Source organism: Urocitellus parryii, chromosome 13, assembly GCF_045843805.1.
Source record: "Urocitellus parryii isolate mUroPar1 chromosome 13, mUroPar1.hap1, whole genome shotgun sequence".
Lineage (NCBI taxonomy): Eukaryota > Metazoa > Chordata > Mammalia > Rodentia > Sciuridae > Urocitellus > Urocitellus parryii.
In genome coordinates, this window is record NC_135543.1 from 36970332 (window position 1) to 36991431 (window position 21100).

General features: G+C 35.9%; 1 protein-coding gene across 8 annotated transcripts in view; it reads right to left on the bottom strand.

The window, feature by feature from the left end:
• Dtna (dystrobrevin alpha) overlaps window positions 1–21100 on the bottom strand; it is a 346528-nt gene that overhangs the window by 182685 nt on the left and 142743 nt on the right. For all 8 annotated transcript variants that reach the window (XM_026400020.2, XM_026400025.2, XM_026400023.2 and 5 more), the window contains exon 2: window positions 3830–3959. The gene's annotated coding sequence lies outside the window, so the exon portion shown is untranslated. The remainder of the gene's footprint in view (window positions 1–3829; window positions 3960–21100) is intronic.

Sequence of the window (21100 nt, forward strand, 5' to 3'; positions counted from 1 at the left end):
ATGTTAAGTGAAATAAGCCAATCCCCCCCAAACCAAAGGCCAGATGTTCTCTCTGATATGCAGATACTAACTCACAATAAGAGGGGAGGAGAAAAGAATAGATGTTCATTGGATTAGACGAAGGGGAATGAAGGGAAGGGAGGGAGAAGGGGACTAGGAAAGACAGTAGAAAGAATCAGACATAACTTCTCTATGTTCATATATGAGTACACCACAGTGCAACTCCACATAATGTAAACCACAGAATGGGAAGTTACACCCCATGTATGTATGATATGTCAAAATGTACTCTATTGTCATGTATATCTAAACAGAACAAATAAAAACTTGAAAAGAAGAAATAATAAATAAAAATAAACAATTTTAAGTATAAAAATAAAAAAGTTCCAACAACAAAAAAATGTGAATGCCAGAATGAGACTGGTGTCCCATGAGAATTTCTTGTATTGTACACCTTAGTTTATGAAATGTGCACATTAAAAATCAAAAATCGTATTTAGGATATACCTAAAACTTTAAAAATATTTCTATTAATTTGAAAAGGCAAATGAGAAGGGTGACAATGATTTTGTTAACAGAAAAAAATTAATGTTACAAAATTGTATGGCTTAGAATACCGTTTTAAAAATAGTAAGTTAAAAACTCTTAAGGATAAAAAAAAAAATCCAGTCTTTAAGAGAATGAGAAATAAGTATTTATAAAGACTGCTATCCAAAATATACAAAGAACTCCCAAGATTCAACAATAAGAGAATAAAGAATCCAATTAAAAGGTAGGCCAAAGACCTGAATGGACACCTCATCAAAGAAGATATACAGATGGCAAAAAATAAAAAGAAAATATGCTCAACATTAGATGTCATTAGGGAATTGATAATTAAAACAACTATACACCTATTAGATTGACCAAACTCCAAAACACAGACAACACCAAATGCTGGCAAGGATGTGGAGCAAGAGGATCATTTATTATTGGTGAAGATAAAAAAAAATGGTACAACCTCTTTGCAAGACAGTTCATCAGTTTCTTACAAAACTATATGTCTTCTTATTATACAATCCAGTGATTATACTCCTTGGTATTTGCCTAAATGACTTGCAAAGTTATGTCTACACAAAAACCTACACAGATGTTTACAGCAGCTTTATTTATAATTACCAAAACATGAGAGCAATGATATGTCCTTCAGTAGGTCAACAGATAAATAAAATGTGGCACATCCAGAAAACAGAGTATTATTCAGCAATTGAGTGATCAAGTCATGAAAATAGGGAGTGAATTTAATTCCATATTACTGAGTGAATGAAGCCAATCTGAAAAGGACATACACTGTATGATTTCAATTGTATGGAATTTTGGAAAAAGAAAACTATGGAGGCATCAAAAGGACATTGGTTTCCAGGGCTTAGTGGAGAGGAGGACTTTCAGGCAGTGAAACTACTTCATATGATATTTTAATGGTGGATACGTGTCGTTGTACATTTGTTAAGATCCACAGAATGTACACAAAGAATGAACTCCAATGTAGACTATGTAGTTGGGTGATAACAGTGTGTCAATGTAAGCTCACAGATTGTAATAATAAATGTGCCACTCTGGTGGGATCCAGATAGTGGGGGAGGCTATGTATATTTGGAGACAGGGAGTATATGGGAAATGTCTGTAACTTTCCCTCAGTTTACTGTGAACAATAAATTGTACCCAAAATTAAAGTTTATCAATTAAAAAAAGAAATGTTCCATTGCTGTTTAAACCATTGTATGATTCCATCAGATAAAGTTCTGTAATAGGAAAAACTAATCAATGGTGATATGAACTAGGATAGTGATTTCCTCTGGGGGAATCAGCTACAGAAAGGCATGAATAGAACATCTGGAAGTATTGGTGAAGTTCTGCTTTTTGATTTGATTGATAGTAATCACATTGTAAAAATTCATAGAAATACATGTTTCCTGGTATCATGTGTGTGTTATATCTCAATGTCTTTTTTTTAAAAAAAATTTTTTTTTTAGTTGTAGATGAACACAATACTTTTATTTTGTTTTATTTTTATGTGGTGCTGGGGATCGAACCCAGTGCCTCACTCATGCTAGGCAAGTGCTCTACCACTGAGCCCAAGCCCCAGCCCCAGCCCTCAATGTCTTAATTTAAAGTTTTTTATAAGTGAAAAAAAAGAAACAAAAGCCAAAACAAAACAAAGACCAAATGAAACTATTCAACTTTAAATTTATTTCCTGTGGATCATTTGTTTTACTGGGGAGAAGCAAGTAATCCCTGCACACTTTTCTTCCAGTCATTTTGGAATGAGGCATTAATGGATGAGTTAGGATGCAACCAACAAGAGAAAACACTTAAGTATTTTAAAATGGGTGGAATTTAACCCAAGAGAAATGATTACATTTGATGCGAGGCTAAACTAGATATAGTAAATCAACCTAAAGAGCATAATTAACAAAAAGTCCACCTACAGTTCTCAAGGGACCCGAGGAAGAGCCAGTGTTGCTAGGGTTCAGGGTTCAAGGATACTGGGGGAAGCTGGAGGCAAAGGCTAGGGTTGGAAAGTAGCCCACAGGGGTCTATCCCCATGGGACTGAGCAGGTGCAGGGTAAAGCATGGACCTCAAGGTAAAAACAGGCACAGCTGGCACACTGGAGAACAGAGAACTCAGAAAATCAGTTTTTCATTTTCAATCCTCTTGGAGTAACAGCTCCAGTAGAGAGATGGACTTAATTATATTTTCAAAGTGCACTGTTTACACCTCTTGGGAGGTAAACATTTAGCAAACATCTTGAAAACAAATGAAATCACCATTGTAGTTCTATATCCAGTCTCAACAAACCAAATTCATGCATGCACCCTTAAGATTATGAGAGAGTTACAGACCTTCACTGTGAAGTTAACCAAAAGTATAAAAAAAGTGTGCCTGCCTTTAAGGCAGACAGTGAGCAATGTCTGCTATGTTGCTTTATTCAGAAGGTGACATGGGTGTATTCTGATGATCTGGACATCACCATTCTTCACAGAAGAAAATAAAATCACATTTTGAAAACTGATCTTAGAAGGAAGTGAAAAGTCACACAATTTCCCCAATATGACCACTACTCAATTCCTCTAATCCTCTCTGTCCTGCTAAAAAAAAAGATGATATTTAAGGCTAATATTAAAGCACAAATTTGCAAGTTCTGTTGTATCATGGGAGGGTATTATGTCTGATGATATAAAACATATTTATTCATCCGTTTTATAGCCAGGCAAACAAAATTTAATGTGTTGTATGTGTATGTACTTAATTGTTCATAGAAGTTAAAAAAATTACTTCACTTGAACTTAACCATGTCCTGATTTTAATGTAGGCAACATAAAAGCCTCCGGCAGGCAGCTTTTGAAATGTTATCTTTATCTCACATGTAGATGTGTCAATGATTAAACTACCAGAGATACAAGCAAATTTTCCTTCAGTTTATGCCTTATTAAAACATGGTTCTTATCTCATTCTGACTAATTACTCTAATATGAAATATGTTTTCTATCTTTAAAAAAATTGCTAATTTTTAGAGGAGAAATAAAACGTTATGGCATTTGCTTAACAGAAACAAGAAAGATAATGTTGGGGCCATCTCTGTGTTGAACACCTCATAATTTAGATGGTTTCTGATAATAATAAAAACAAAAGGAACAGAAAATAAGTCTTTCACTGTCTGACACCTCATTAAAAGTAGAAAGCGGGAGGGTGTTGGTAATATTTAACCCCTTTTATAAAAGGGAGAGAAGTACTTTACAATGACATCATTGATGTCCATCTTACATCCGTGGGCTTAAACACACTCACCTAAAATTCCGTGAGGAAACAGCATGAACTTTCCAAAACCATCTATATTATTTTCTTTGAAATGGCTGTTGATTATGACATTTAAAGACTCCCCAAGTGCTTCATCCAGGGATTTGTAAATCCTATATATCTGCAATGAGAAAACATGGGTTTTATTTAGCTAAGAAACTCACATGTTTACTACAGAAAACAGCCAAGAATGGCAGTTCTAGAACATATGTTATTTTACAAAACCCTCATGCACTATTAATAACTTGTAATATTCAACTCAGAACATTGGTTTTCATTTACTATAAGAAATAAGTTATTTCTTTTCCTATAAGAATAATGGCATGGATGCTAGAAGTCCTTTCACAGATGAGGATGGACAGGCCCAGAGGGATCAAGTGACTGTCCAAGGTCAAACAGCAGGTTAATAACAGGAGAGAGTCTGGAACCTGGGGTTCCTAGCATAACTCTTTGTTTTTAGATGATTAAAAACTTAGAAATCAAACCAGGTGCGGTGGCGCACGCCTGTAATCCCAGTGGCTCAGCAGACTGAGGCAGGAGGATCTCGAGTTCAAAGCCAGCCTCAGCAAAATCGAGGCACTAAGCAACTCAGTGGGACCCTGTCTCTAAGTAAAATACAAAAATAGGGCTGGGGATGTAGCTCAGTGGTTGAGTGCCCCTGAGTTCAATCCCTGGTATGAAACAAAACAAAACAAAACAAAACAAAACAAAACAAAACAAAACCTAGAAATAGGGGAATATGGAATCTGCTATGTTTTCCAAGTAGGTAATTTTCTAGAATATTGAATCACCATAATTTCTGCTAAAGCCAAGGAACTTCCTGTTGAAGCTGGAGTCCTCAGACACAAATGTTCTCTAATGGCCTAATCTTGAGCAGTTGTAAGTAGATATCTCATAGGAATTAGTTACATACAGCAAAGGCAAACCAACATTATTTAATAATCCATATGATTTATTATGTTGTGTTGTAATAACATATAAACAGTAAATAGCTCACAAAATGGGCTGTTTATGTTTCTTAAAGCTGAATGGCTTTATAAGTTTTTGCCTTCTGAGAAAATTCATAGATGAAAACTGGAGGAGAGAAGCTCTGCATGGTTCTGGAAATCACATGTTAAGACAAAGGAGAAGAGAGGGAGGAGGGACACATTAAGATAAAGGGGACAAGGTATCTGACAGCTGTGGGGACAGAAAAGGGAGGGACTGATAGGTAGAGGGTGCCCTCTGTCCCCAGCTCCAACCCAACTGCTTTCCTCTCCAGCTGTGTTCTCTAACCCAGGTCATCTAAAATGATCATAATCATCAATTTAACTTTCATGACTAGTTTTAGGCATCTTATGGTTTTAGGTGCATAGAAAACAAAATCCTATAACAATAACTCCCCCTTCTTTGAATCCAAATTTTCAGATAAGTTTGTTATTTCATGAGTTATTAATAGGAGATAAAGAAAATTTCATTGCACAATTAACCCCCTGTTGTGTCATATCAAGACCCAACAGTGCTAGGTACATGCATGAATTTGGCACTTGTGAATTAAATGTATTATTACAAAACTTTCTGATTTTTTTGTTTGTTTTCTTGAAGTACATGCTATCATTATTTTAAAAATTGGGTTTGAAGTAGGTTAGACCTATGCATTTGGGAATATGTTATATGTTAAAATGTTGTCCCTCCCCCCCATGAATGCAGGTCTCCAAACCACGGTGTCAGGAATGAACAGAAACTTATACAATCTTATATTCTTTCATGTAAGCCATGTGTGTGTGTGTGTGTGTGTGTGTGTGTGTGTGTGTGATACAGTGAGCACACAGAGATAAACATATCTAGCTCTATTTGACAACCCAGAATCATTCACTTGAATGAAAGAGAAACAAGTATTTTACTCTATTTGGGGCATATTTTAGGCATCTAGGTTGAATGGAAGTTGCAGGAGGTAGATTTTTGCTAAATAAAAAAAACTCCCTTAAATTAGAGCATATACAAATAGAAATGCCTTCACACCAATAGTATTAATATAGGGAATAAATATGATAATCTATTGATAGTCACCATGGGATTTGGTAAGGGCCATATAGCCATTACACAAGGATGGGGTATGTGGTCACTCCAGCTGTAATTCCATGGGACCAAGCCAAACATGAGACTCAAGTACAGTTAGTATTCACATTACCATTAAAGTTTGTGCCAGTGCTGATCTTCCCACTTAAAACAGCTCTCCATCCTCATTCTCTAGTGTTTACCTTGAAATATTTTCCTCATAGCACTTCCAACTTTCTAATGTATTATTTATCCATTGTCATTTCACACTAACATATAAACTCTACAGAGGCAAAGTTTTTGTTCATTATTGCACTACTAATGTTCAAGGTGATGGCTAGCACACAGTAGGCCTGCAGGAATATTTATAGCAAGAACACACAAACCAATGAGTGAATAAAGCCTTTTTGGTTGTCACCAAATTTAAATCTAAGAAGAAATTTGGATATTCTTAATCACAAAGATTTGCAGATCAGATTTAGGCTTATAATTTATGACAGTGAATTAAACTGACAGTGAATCAAAGCCTTCAATCCTGCTTCAATAATGAACCATGGTAACAACTTTTTCTATTCATCCCCTAGAAAAAAAAGTAGAGTGAAATATAAGATTAAATAACATGGATGCAGTAAAGAAGAAATTTTATTAAATTGTCTTTCTTATTTTAAAAGTTGCCTCCTTTTCTTATAAATGTATTAGGTCCAATCTCTTCTCTGTTACCCCTGTGACCTTGCAACTCATTAAAATAATTTCATCCCAAGAATTCATAAGAATTTTATTCACACTGGAAAAAAATGAGGAACCCAAGCAGTCATTTTATCTGTTTTCATTATTAGGTAGGAATTTGCAGCAGAAACACTAAAGGGAAGGGGGAAGTTGGTGGTCTCTAGGACTTATACTGTAGGCTTTCCTTTTTTGTTAGTTATATTTGGGAAATCAGGGTGCCATGGGTCTGGCTTATTAGATTTCAGTGGATGGACAACAATTTCAGATCCTTGGGTTAGATGATGATGTCCATAAATTTGCAAAGGGTGCACCAGAGAAATGCAAACATGGAGAGCTACACTGCATTCATAAACATATAAAATTTGGTAATTTATGGAGCTTGACACTGTTTGCAGGACCTATTAAAAGAGTTTGGTTAAGAATGATTGTAGTCATTGGAGACATGGTAACAACTTTTCCAAATAATTTCCAAACAAATAAATCCTGCTTTTTTTTTCCAGCAGCTCTATGCCATGGAATTCAAGATGGCATGCTAAAATTTCACCCCACCTAAGCCTGGGATTCCTGTTAACCCTCTTTTGCAAACATAGCAGCAGAATGATCCTTTCTAACAATGAGAAGGCTGGGAGAGAAGGAAAAACTTTGGATCTGAAAGGTCTCTCTTCTGCTGTTATGGAAAGAAGACTGAAGTATGATTAGAAGACTGGGTTTTCTTTCGTACCACTAACTAGCTGGGCAAGTCATTTACTCTTAACTTAGTTTCAGTTTCCTCATTAGTAAAATGAGGGTATTAAGTCTAGATCATTGTTTTTTCAGTCAGTAGTGGTTCTCCTCTCACCCTTAGGGATGTTTGGCAATGTCTTGAGTATTTTCACTTGCAAGGGAAAAATGGGTACAAATGGTATCTGGCAGGTAGAGGCCAGGGTGCTGCAGAACATCCTGCAGTATCCAAGATGGCCCCTACCAAATAATGAACCAGTCCAAGTGTATCAATACTAAGTTGAGAAACTTTGGTCCAGATGGTTTAAATCCCTCTTAGACCTCAAACCCTTCTGTAATTTCACCACAGGCCCCATACAGATCTCTGATATTGCACAAAGTAAGCCTAATTCACCACTGAAGTTAACCTGGCAAATGGACAGATCTGAAGACTATCATACTAAGTGAAATAAGCCAATCCCCCAAAACCAAAGGCCTAATATTCTTTCTGATATGTGGATGCTAACACACAATAAGGTGGGAGGGGGGAATGGGAAGAATATAAGATCATTGGATTAGACAAAGAGGAAGGGAGGAAAGATGGGATTAGGAAAGACAATAGAATAAATTGGACATAACTTTCCTATGTTCATATATGAATACACCAACCACTGAAACTCCACATCATGTACAACCACAACAATGGGATCCTGGTTACAATAAATTATACTCCATTTATGCATTATATTAGTCCTCATAGCAACTCTAGATTTCCCATAGCTCTAGCCACCAATGACCATGAAGGTTCTCATGTTACCAACAGTTGTGCCTGCTAAAAGAGAAGCAATGCATCCTTCAACCTCAGATAACAAAGTTGTTGATGTCAAAATACACTCTACTGTCATGTATATCGAAAAGGAACAACATCAATAACAAAAGATAGCAAGAGGGTATTTGAGCAAATATAAGAAAGTAGCAGAGAATTCAGTTTCACTCTTGATATTTTATCATCAGGGATAAAAAAAAATCATACTTCATCACTCAGGTTAAAGTAAGATAAACTGGAAGGCATAACATTTGGACAAAATAGCTGTCAAAAGGAATGGATGTATACATTCAGTAGTGAGTGCAGAATTTTTACACCATAGAGCCAGAGACCTGCTCACATTCAGGAACTCTTCAACCATCTGATGACTTGCCTGTCAGCCTCAGTTCAGTTGGGTGTTCTGTCAACTGTTTTACAGGTGATGAGAAGAAAGAAGGTGATTTATCTAGGATTTCTCAGCCATAATATTTCTTGCACAGCATTTTCTGCCTAAGGTTCTGCCTTTGTGATTCTTCCTGTTGCATCTCACTGAGGTTAGGGCAGTGGCTGACCAGATGATATTAATTTTAAAAGGACATGCCCCTGATATGGTATGTTTAATGACATATTGCACTTGGGCAACCTCAGCCAAGGAGCTCAGCTGCTAAAAACTCAAGGATTTACACATATTTTTTTCTTTTGTTAAACAAGAAAAATAAGAATGATGAGCTCAGATGCTAATATTTATGAAAAAAGCAAATTTAATTTAAAATAGAATGAGATAGCAGGAAACTAATAGAGCTTTTGGTTTTTTAAGTTGCAGTAACTTTCTTTATAAGAGAGGTGGAAAATATGATAAACTATGAAGAAATTTATATTGCTTACATTCTTCCCTGGAGGAAATTCCTATGAAGATTTTAAATATTTACTGCCAGTTATATATACACACATATAAATATGTATATATGTGTGTGCTTATGTGTATATATGCCCACAGGTACACACACGTACATACACAACACATAATTTTTAATGAAGTTGAGGGATTATACTTTTCTTTTTTAACTTCTGGTGTTTGCTAGTGATCCATACATATTCAGCATAAAGACTTCTTTTTATGGCTAGGAGGTTGTTTTTATTCAATTTGCTAATTAAAGTTTATGAACATATGACCATATGGGACATCCACAGTCACTGAGAGTTTTATTTTATTCATTTACTTCATGCACACATTCAGTCAGAATGTATTTCTGCTACATTCTAAGGTAAGGCAGTAGGTCATCATTTTACTTTTATAATATAAACTTCTGTAAGAAACCCAAGTTTCCCAAAATATCAGAAAAAGATGAGTCATTTTTCTCAGAAAACATCTAAAGAAAGTAATTATCTCATATTGCATCTTTGAGGGAAATATGCACAAAACCAACAAGAGTCTCATTTTGTTGCATAATTACTGAAAATAAGTGTAGTCGAAGTTTTCTTAGAAGAAAATCTCTTTGTTTGAATATAGGTAGGGCAATATGCAGCTAAAATCATACAGGCAAATGCTTCTGCAGTGTTGAGCTCATTACATCTTCAAACTTTCCATGTTGACATTAACTCCAAGTAAGGAAGAAATATTGACATATTTTTTACTCACTAGGAAAAAAATCTTTATTTTGTCTTACATTTAAGCACCACCTTGAAATTGGTCAAAAAGAGAATTAAGTTCAATTTTGAAGGATAACTAACAATGTGACAAAGATTAGTCCAATTAGTTTTTTAAAAGAGGAAATTTTAATTAGTCACATGCAGATATATCATAGATTGTATTAAAATCTCCCTGATCCTATGTGACCTTTGCTTTCATGTTCATAGTTTATGTTCATTCATTCGACAGAGAAGCCCGTCTTACATGTCTAAAAGATTAATCACGCAATGTGATTTGCTTTAACTGTGTTTGATTTTACCATGGTATAAAGATCAAAACAATCCGAAGAGAAGGAACAAAGAAACTCATGGAACTGCTTATAGAAAAAGAGCAAAATTTAAAAAGAAAAAAGATTTAAAGGACATTTTATCAATTATTAGTAACATAAAAAACTAAAAAAGGAATGTGGAGGAGAGGAGAGTATGTTTGCAGGCAGAGTACCACGCTTCCCACAAGTCTCCTGAATCAAAGTTGTGCTAAGTACATGGAATCCCACATGTTTTAAACATTACTCTTTTCTAATATGCATAAAAACTCAACCATAAAACTTGTTCTCACAAAAAAATACAGCAGTTATTTGGATGCAATTTCAGTGACAAACTCTGGCTGGCACAAAAACCAGATTTTAATTTTTGTTGTTGCTGCTGGTAATATATATCTTGTTTCCCCAGGAAAAATATTTATGTGCAAAATAAAGGTGGGTGTTTTCTAAAGCAAAGATATACTTTTTCTGGAAGGCATAAAGAGACAAGTGCATTTAATTCTGGTCTTCTGCTCTGGCCTTGCCCTTCAGGGGTGTGTTTTTCCCTTATCTGGTGGACTTGAATGTACCCTATGCCTAGGAGCCACCTGAGGGCTACCGAAGGGCTGACCTGTCATCTCCACCTGACTCAGAAGATGAAAGTGCCTTTTTAAAATCATGAAAATAAAAGATATATCATTTACCTTAGTATCAGAAATTAACATGCTACTCTGGGGTTCAAAATAGTGAAACTAGACCCTACATCAGGGCTTCTTGAACCTTTGGTCCAAAGAACCCTCCACCACCAAAGTTTTTTTTTTTTCTATAGTTGTTATAGCTATTAATATTTATCTTATTAGAAATTAAAACTTGGGAATTAAAAATATTTATTTATAAATTCATTTGAATAGTAATGGTAAACCCATTGCATGTACGATAAATAATAAAAAGGCAGTATTTTCCAAAACAAAATTTGGGCAAGAAATACAGCATGGTTTTACATATCTGAAAATATCTTTAATGTCTGGGTCAATAGAAGATATCTGGGTTTCCATATCCACTCCTGCACTGAATCTATTGCAAAATGGGGCTTGAGTTGAAGAGTATGAAGAAACTCCAAGTTTACACAGAGACACCGTCAGAAACATCAGAATCTTTCATATTAATATGAATATTTGCCTTTGATGTGACACTGAAATTCAACAAATGGTTGATCCTTAAAATAGAGTTGCAATGTGGAATCTTTAGTCAATCAATGAACTTTAAATAATCGTTGCATTAAAGTTTATCATTAGTCTTATACTTCATATAGATATTTTTACATATATATAAATTTTATAACACTGTACATTTGTTGTTTGGAAATTATTGGTTCTCTAGATGCTGAAGATATTCCAAATGTTGACACATTTCACTTTCAGTAACACAAATATTTTTCATATCACCATCAATGCCTGGTGCTGTGGCTCATGCCCGTAATCCCAGTGGCTAGGGAGGCTGAGGTAGAAGAATTGAGAGATCAAAGCCAGCCTCAGCAAAAGTGAGGTGCTAAGCAACTCTGTGAGACTCTGTCTCTAAATAAAATACAAAATGGGACTGGAGATGTGGCTCAGTGGCCGAGTTCCCCTGAGTTCAATCCCTGGTACCCAAATCACCATCAGTCTCATCAGAAAATTATTTTAAAAGTAATGGGAAGCTGACAAGCTTATAGTGGCACATGCAAGCTTTCCAAAATTCTGCTGGAAAGTTTAAATTATATCATTGTTGGAAATTTTTCAGTTGTTTTTTTCCCTGAAGTATCAAGCTCACTTCATTCATTTCCAAGAAAATATTTGCCAAATTCCCATGTCTGGATAATCTTAGTTTGCCAGCCAGTTGTTCTTTCAAATAAACATGTTGTTCTATGAAAGAAGTGGTGGGTTCAGCTTGTACCCCAAACCATTGTACTTGGAGACAATTATTGTATCTTGATACATTTTAAAAGTGATTTATGGCTACTTTCCATTTGCTCACACCAACTGTCAGAAGGATGTGTATTAAGGCTTTGAAATTTAACAAAATGGTTTCTTCTTCTCATTGCTTTGTTTTTCACTATACATGGATTTGGGTAAAGAATATAATGACTACTGGAGTTTGGGACCACTGCCTTGGATTATGATAAGATACCCACAGTTTTAGCCACCACAAATTTTATGCTATCAATATAAATGTCTGCAGATTGAAAGTGTAAATAATATGCTATGTTATTAGTAAGAGGGTTTTGATATCAAGGAACCCTAGAGAGTCTTAGGGACTTTACTTTGAGAACCACTGCCCTAGAAGGAAGAGAATATGTTAAGGTGGTCAAGTGGGAGCCCTGAGATTTGACAGTCAATGGTAACTCATATCATTATTGATTTAATCTCTATATATTAAAAGGAAAATTACTTATCTATTTCAACCCCAGTTTTCCCATTTTTACTCTTCTGAAAGGAAAAATATCAAGTCTTACCTCACAGTTAGTTGTTCCTAAAGATTAAAGGCAATCATTTGGCACAGTGTCTGACACACAGTAAACTCAACAGATATTAACTATGATTACTAATATTTATATTATCTTTCTTTTTGAGAACAAGGATTAATGATGTGAATAAATTAGAATATCAGCTGCTGGATTCTGTTTATCCTACCCAAATCCAAATTTAAGTTCGACATTTCCTCTGTGAACATAAGCTACATGCAGCTATACACTTTTTCTCTACTCCCTTGAGTACAAAGGGAATACATTTTGCCCCTTGTATGTTGAATTTGCAAATTCTTATACAGTCAGTCATGAGAGACATTGCTTGGTAGTGAAAGCCAGCGGTGATAAATGAGAGATGGTATTGTTAGTAGGTCCCCAAATCCCCCAACCCCTGACCTGATGCTTGGTACACCATGTTTGCTTGGGAAGCAGAATGTACCAAGGAATTACCCTATGACCAGAAACCTAGATCACAAGAACTCACAGAAGCACCATTTGCCCAAGGTCTAGAGCAAACACCTGAGAAAAGTCTTTCCTGAGATGTTGGCTCTTTCCCTAACCTAAGTCCTCCAGTTTTTATCAGTTTTGGGAAAAAAAAAATGGAGTGCAAGGACATGAAATTTAAGGAAAAAAAGTGTGTGTGTGTGGGGGGGTGTTCCTAAAGAGGAGGGCAGAGGGTGTGTGTCTGTGTATGTGCATGCACATGTTCATAGGTGTGTGTTGCACTCTCACAGAAGGGATCTGGCAGAGACCAAGTCAGTGGTAGAAAACTCAAAGATCATGGGAACATCTGGCTGACTTAAATGGGAAAAGTAGGTAAGACCAAGACACACCCAGCCCACATATTTTATTTTCGAATATTTCTTAATCCTTCAAAAAAGCATTCCTTTCTCTCATTTTCTTTGAAATCATAAGAGGTTTGCTTGATCTGTTTTTCTTTTTAGCTTTTTTTAAATATACCAGAGTACCAAAAAATTTTTCTAACACACACACATATTTTATATATATATATATATATATATATATATATATATATATATATATAAAACAAACCCCAAACTTGATGATAAGTGGCACCTAAATTTGATCTCAGTGTTGAAAAAGCAATAGAGGATTTTAGCAATGGAGCTCAAATGAAGAGTGTGTGTCATTGAAAGGGAGAAGCTCCCTGTGCATGTGCCATGTAGAGGCACCCAGTAAACACCACCACATCTTCCTATTTTCAAATTCAGGGTAGAAATCCAGATTTCTACATAAAATCTTCAAATTAATAACTCTTGCCTCAAACTGGATAGGACAAATAAAACATGTTGGCAGAGTTTTCAGGTTGCTACATCCCCCCCCCCCCTGCAAAAGATATAATTTCCTTTCCCTTCTGATCTTCAGGATCTTTAAACTGTGCCTTTGATTCCGATTACAACTACTCACTTGGGACAGAGGGGGATCCAAAATAGAGGGGCACCTCTATCGCCGTCTAGTGATCACAGCATGCCAAGACAGCAACTGAATGCTCATTCATTCTGTTTATTGAAAACTTCCACCTATGTGAAAATCATTATTCACCACCCAAAAGCCAGCAAAATAATTTTTGGCTACTATGTGTGAGGAATGAAGCACAGGGTGATTTTCCTGTGAGTTAATATTTTAAGGCAAGAGGTGATGGAAAAAGGGAGTAGGGCCATCAGCTCAAGCAAGGACTTAGAAGACATAAGTTCAAGACTATGCCACCAGGAAAAGAGAAGAATCTAAAAACCAGGCCTGGCAGCTCATGTTGTTGGCTGGAAGCTAGATACTGAGTTTTATGTGGACAAATGAGAATAGCATCAATTATCAACTTATCCACTAAGTAGAACAGCATGTAGCAGTTACTGCTCATTTGATCCCTGTTTTAAGTATTTAAAACACTTATTAATTAATGAAGAGCATCTCATATACTTTGTTTAGAAGCTTCACTTAAGCAAAATAGTTTTTAGGTTGGGGAATGGGAAAAAATTTTGCAATTTGGAAAAATAAAATTTCAAATAGGCCAGTAATACAGAGTTAATCAAGGATCCTGAGAAAGTTAAAAATTTAGCTCTTGTGACATCTCTGTTTCATTTCCATGCTCATGTTGTCTTAGATCACTGTCTCCAAGAATTCCATTCCTGTAGCTCAAATGTCAGCTTTCAAGGATGGTTCCCTCTGTACATTCATTTCTTGCTGTTTTGCCCTCCTTGACACACTCTGATAATTTAATGAACTGAAATCCGATTGCTTCTAGAAGCTCAATACTTGGTTATACTTTTGTTTTGAAAACAGCTTTTGAGTAGAGAGCGTGTCAGCAAAAGCAAGTAAAAGAATGTGGATGTTGTTACAAGGTCAGCTTTTCAGATGCTGCAGGCGGCCATTGCTGGCATTCTGTCAAACAGTTACCATGGGCAGCAGGGCCATTCATGGGCCATGAGTCAGCAGCCCTGACATGGCTAAATACGGTGACCGCTCAACGCTCAGTATGATGCACGCTCATGCGCCTTCAGAAAGCAGAGGAAGGAGGAATTATTTTATTTTCGAGTTTTGCTTAGAAAGAAATCTGCATAGGTCATTAATGTCCAGATGTTAATTTGTATATGTGTACATGGTGTGTGTGTGTGTGTGTGTGTGTGTTAGAACCTAGGTTAAAATATTAATACATATAGATTTCTTCTGTAAAGTGAAATATAAGTGGACTGAGAGCTGACATACCAGAAGCCAGCGATTTTGAGGGAGAGAGGTGCTTGAATTGGGCTGACCAGCTTAATAGTAGACATATGTGGCTACCGAGCAGCTGAAACGTGGCTAGTCCAAATTGAGATACTATAAGCATAAAACACATATGTGAATTCAAAGGTACAGTACTGTGAAAAAAAAAAAAGCTCTCTAATAACTTTTGAAATCGAGTACATGTTGAAATGATGCTTTGACTTATGGAAAAATAAAATATATTAGTTAAACTAGTTTTGCCTGTTTCTTTTTACTTTTTAAAAATGTGGCTACTAGGAAGTTTAAAACTACGTACAAGGCTTGGATTCTATTTTTTTTTAGAGAGAGGAGAGAGAGAGAGAGAGAGAATTTTTAATATTTATTTTTTAGTTCTCGGCGGACATAACATCTTTGTTTGTATGTGGTGCTGAGGATCGAACCTGGGCTGCACGCATGCCAGGCGAACGCGCTACCTCTTGAGCCATATCCCCAGCCCTTGGATTCTATTTCTATTGGAAGTTCTGCTTTAGGAGACATTAGATATGATCTCCTTTCAGTAAAACACACACATCCCTTACGTGCACACCTGGGGGTACACACACATACACACATGCAGAGGAAAAGGATAGGAAAAAGGGTCCTGGGTCATGGGTTAAAATAACAAGGGCTTCAGAATTCCATTTAAGGTGCTGATTTGAAGATTCTAGTTCTCTAAGCCAAAGAATGGTTGGTACAAGAATGACACTGAGTCAGCCCATCCTGAATTGCCAAAAGGCCTCAGCTCTAGACCCAAGAGTGAAAAACGTTTGTCATATTTCACTGAATTCTGGCTCCTTCCCTAACAAGGAAAGGGCACTGTCAAAGATGCTAAGAAATGTTTCTCCTCAAGCCACTCTTAGAAAAGAACAAAATGAGCCCTGTAGAAAAGAACTGGTGAAGATCTCAGAACTTTTCAGTTCTCTTTTAGACTTGGATGCTCTTGAGAATGAGTTGGCCATAGTGGTCAAGATCATATCAGACAGATTGGGCTAAAACTTTGTCTTAAGAAGGATTTTGATAAAGCATAAGCTGGATCCTGATTCGGCTAATCAAATCAGTGAAAAGTTATAATTTCCTGATTTGACTGACTGCATTTTCTGTTACCAGAATATCACTCAGAATTTTGGCTAGTGTTCAGAGGTCCCCAGAAGCCTCACTTCTGTATTTCACTGCATCATTTAGCTTCTTTTTAAGTTCTTCTTATCTAATGTCTGTTTTGATATTAGAGTCCTGAAGTAGAAAACATGCTCCAAAGGGCTCCAAAGTCGTCTACCTCTTATCCTTGAATTTCACTCATCCATTGCAACATTAACTATTGACTTTAATTTTCATGAGCCCAGGTGACATTAAACGGTGGCCAAACCATTTGAGCAATTGTCCAAAGACATGTATTCATCCTAACAATGAAATAGTCACAGTGTGCATGCCTCCTTAACCAGTTGATAGAAAGGATGGAATTCCTCAAATGTTTTTTCAATCAGAGTCGTATGAAGTGTCTCCTTTCTGTCCCAAATAAATATTGTAGTTTTGCCTATTAAATTAAGAAATTGAGATGAGTTTCTGGGGGAACTTTAGGAGAACAGATCATTATTCTCCCCTATGATTATTATTCTTTCTCTAAATGGAGAGTTGGAATATGTGAAACTTAGTGTATTATTTTAAGGTTTTGGAAATATTCTAAGGGAAAATTGTTGGGTTCGAATTTTAATGATTTCATATATTTTTGCTTTCTCATTAAGAAGATATTGAACATTATAGGCTGAACATTTACATAAGGGACTGAAACAGACAAAATATTTTTACTACTCTTTTGGGGAAATTGTTTTTTAATATTTTCTTTTCTTTTTTTTCCAACACTGGGGAATGGACCCAGGGCCTTTTACCACTGAGCTGTCTGTGGCTCTTTTTATGTTAATTTGAGACAGGTCTCTCTAAATTACCCAGGCTGTCCTTGAACTTGAAATCCTCCTGCTTTAGCCTCCTGCATATCTGGGATTTTAGATGTGAGTAGCCACATTTTACTTAAAAAAAAATTAAAATATCTTTTTTAGTTGTAGGTGGACCCAATACCTTTATTTTATTTATTTATTTTTATGTCGTGCTGAGGATCGAACCCAGTGCCTCACACGTGCTAGGCAAGAGCTCTACCACTGAGCTACACCCCCAGCCCCCACATTTTACTTTTTGACAAGTTTTTCTAAACTTAAATTCTTGAAAAATGTTTCTGGCCGATTTTTAAAAGTGCCCATATTTGGAAAATATACAAAAGCAAGAATATTTTAAGCAAGGTAAGATAAGCTTACAGCATTTGCAGAACAACAACCTTATATTATCTGATTCTATTGATTTGGGATTAAAATAATAAATGTTGAGTAAGACTATGCAAAAATGAAAGGATTATGTAGAATATACTGTCAACTCAACCTCCCTACATTTTTGGATAACTGCATTAGAGTACTTTTTAAAAAGATTTAAACATCTAACAATTAGAATTTCTCTTATTTTTATTCTAGATTTTATAATCAAGAAATGTAATTAAGAATCCTGTACAGTCTAAGATTTTATGAGTTGTTAATGAAACTCCTTCAGAGAAACCAAACAAAGAAAAACCATAGTATGTGAAGGCAGTGACATTGGTAAGACATGGTTTGAGAAACCTGCCAGGTCCTGGAGAATTTTACTGGGCCAGTGAAAAAGCAGCTCTGATTGCTCCTGATCTGGAAGTTCCGGAAGAAACGGTTAATGGTGATTGACAGCTCATCTCAAGTCCATTTAAAACCCATATCCCTTAAGAGAAGAAGAAATATGAGACGATGCTCAGACACTTAAGGTAATACAAGTCCCTCTGTTCTTCCAATGTGATTCCCAGCAGGACAATGTGCAGACGATAAAATCCAAACTGGATAGTTCTTTACTAGCCTAACTGAGATGAATCACTCTAATGAATGACTTACTTCACCCCTTCCAGGACTGACAATCTGGGCTTAGTGTTTAGTAACACTAAAATTGGAAGTAAAATCATGTCTGAAACATGTCTCATTAAAGAAATAAAAGGAACTTGCAGCATGATAAAAGGAACTTATAAGCTATGCTAAAATTTTATAATGACAGAAGCCATTCTCTCATGGATTTCCCCAAACTACAGAATTACTTCTAAGCACATAAAGAAGACCATTCACATAATTCAATTGTTTCATCTGCAACAAGAGAAACAGGGGAACAAATATCACTGTGTTTGTGTGTGTGTGTGTGTGTAAACATGTGCATATGTGTACATATGGGAAGCCTCCCATTTTTGCTCATTTCAAAGAATCAAATGTGAAAATTGACACGTTTGAGAACAAGGTAAAATGAAAACTTAGCTCTTTGTATAGATGAATATTGATTTTTTTTTCTCAGTGTCTGTCTTCTCCACGGCAAAGTTGTGACTCCTAGAAGGACTGGCCTACTCACATTCCAACAAAATAAGAGTTTTATTGTACTCAGATACATGCAGTTCTTTGGTTTAAAAAAGCTTGAGAAATCCAACTACCAGAAAATTTAACTATTCCTTATTTACAATAAAGAACTTATAGGAAAAAAAAAAAGAACGTGATTTAAACTGTGCATTGGTTCTTGGATAATTTAAGAAATTTCTGGATAAAAAGCAAAAACAAATGAGTAATTTGACAGATGAATAGACAAAATAAGCAGCAGTCTGCTTATCTAAGAAGGTCGCCTCTTGAGTCTTAACAGTTTACTTGTTGGAGCTATTCTGCCCAGGCTTTACTTTTCTGCCTGGCTGCAAAACAGAGTATCATGGATTGCCTACATAATACAGAGTTCTTAAAAAAATTACATATATTAATCAAATAATTCCTTGATATTATTATTATTGCTCCATTTTTATTCCTTAGGGATTTCCAGTCAACTTTCTAAACGTATACTTAATGGAACATAGAGGATTATCCTATCTGGAAGATAAGTATGCATTTGGGTTCAAAACTGAAGTTTTTTTCTTTTTCAGAATGTACCCAAGAGATTAATTTTCACAATTAATCTTTGTTTCAGCTAGTACTAAAGGTTCTGTATGTGTTCAGAATACACTGGCAAGTTACAGCTTGATGACCAAGAATAAGGACTTGCATCTGTTCCCCATTTTCTTTAAATAATTTCCTCATCTTTAATAGTGCTTAGCTAGAGTAATCTGGAATTTTAATGCAGATAATGAATATAGTGTGCCTTGCATGTGACTCATGTAACTGGTCTAGAATTATTAAGTGGAGTAAGGAGTGGGAAGAAACTAAGTAGAAATGGGGCACAGGAACATTTCCAGTCACTTCTAAAGTGCAAATCTCCCTGTCAATTAACCATGGTTCTATCATTTCAGCTGTTTGAGAATATCACGAAGCCAGCTGGCCAATCACAGAAGACGAAATTGAATAAGGTGACCAGTGAATTACTGAGAACACCAAGCCTGTAAATCAGTCCACACAATTCCATGGGGAGTCATCATCCTCCCAGGCTTCCTTTCAGGAAAAAAAAAAAAAAAAACTCTGAATGTTGTTGGCTTTCACATATTATCTATGGTGGCTGACAAGGAACAGTCTTCAAAATCTTTCATGTAGTTTCAAATAAAGCTCAAACAGCATTAGCAAGCATGGACAGAAAAGCAGGACAATGCATTAGAAGGTCTCTAGTGTAAAGCTGCTTGGTATTTCAGCATGGATTCCTCAGTGGTATTTTTAAAAAAATTCCTTAGTGTTAAGTGTTTTTGCTTGGTCCTTTTATTCAAATAGACTGTGATACATTGGAAAATATTAAGCTTCAGCCACAGTATTCACTATGGAGACAATTAAGATTCAACTCTAGTGTTCACTATGAATCACAGAATCTGCCAGAAGATTGGTGCATCTAGTAAATGCAGAGGCGATCACCCAAAAATGTTAGCTATAAATCCAGGAAGAGAACAGTAAAACTGAAAAATTAAAGGCAAGGCAGAGTTTTATCTTTAGCAATTAACAGGTTACAACTTTTCTCTTTTTTTTCTTTTTTGATTTACCATGATTATAAGTAAATCTAAAAAGTATGAATAAATAAGTAGTAGAGCTGATATTAGGAATGATACAGTAGTAGATGTGGGATGATTTGGAGGTGATTTCAAACTTTCAAACTTGCTTTGAAATCTTGTTGCTGGTGTAGCCATGTTTTAAGGTAGGGTCTTTGAGAGGAATTGATATCTTTCTCATGAAACTGGATTAGTTCTCATGGGAAAGGGATCAGTTCTCCTGTGAGTTTTGACTCACAGGACTGGATTAGTTATTCTGGGAATTCAGCCTCCTGTTCTCACCTACAGGTGCCTGCTTGTTCTGCTTTCTGCCATGAATTAAAACTGTGGAGGTCCTCACCAGAAGCTGAGAGGATGCCAGAACCACACTCTTGGACTTACACTATGAGAACCAAAGTAAGCCTCTTTTCTTTGTAAATTACTCAGTCTCAGGTATTCTGTTACAGCAACAGACAATGGACTAAAACAGTGTGTAACCTTCAATATCCATCTCTTTGGTTTTCATGCATATCTTAGAAACCTGTAAGAAAGCGCAAATTTTAAGAGAAATTGTACTAGATTTCAGTCTTGATGAATTTGAAACAAATAGATACGTTGCTTTGGTTGGCCAAGTAGATCATTAGGAAGTTCCGATTATATTCTATATAATATTAGAAAATGAATTAATCATTTGTATATTTATTATGAACAACAGAGCCTCTAGACTAATGCAAGGACATGAGATCTGGAAACACAAGTGGGACCAGGACTCACTTCC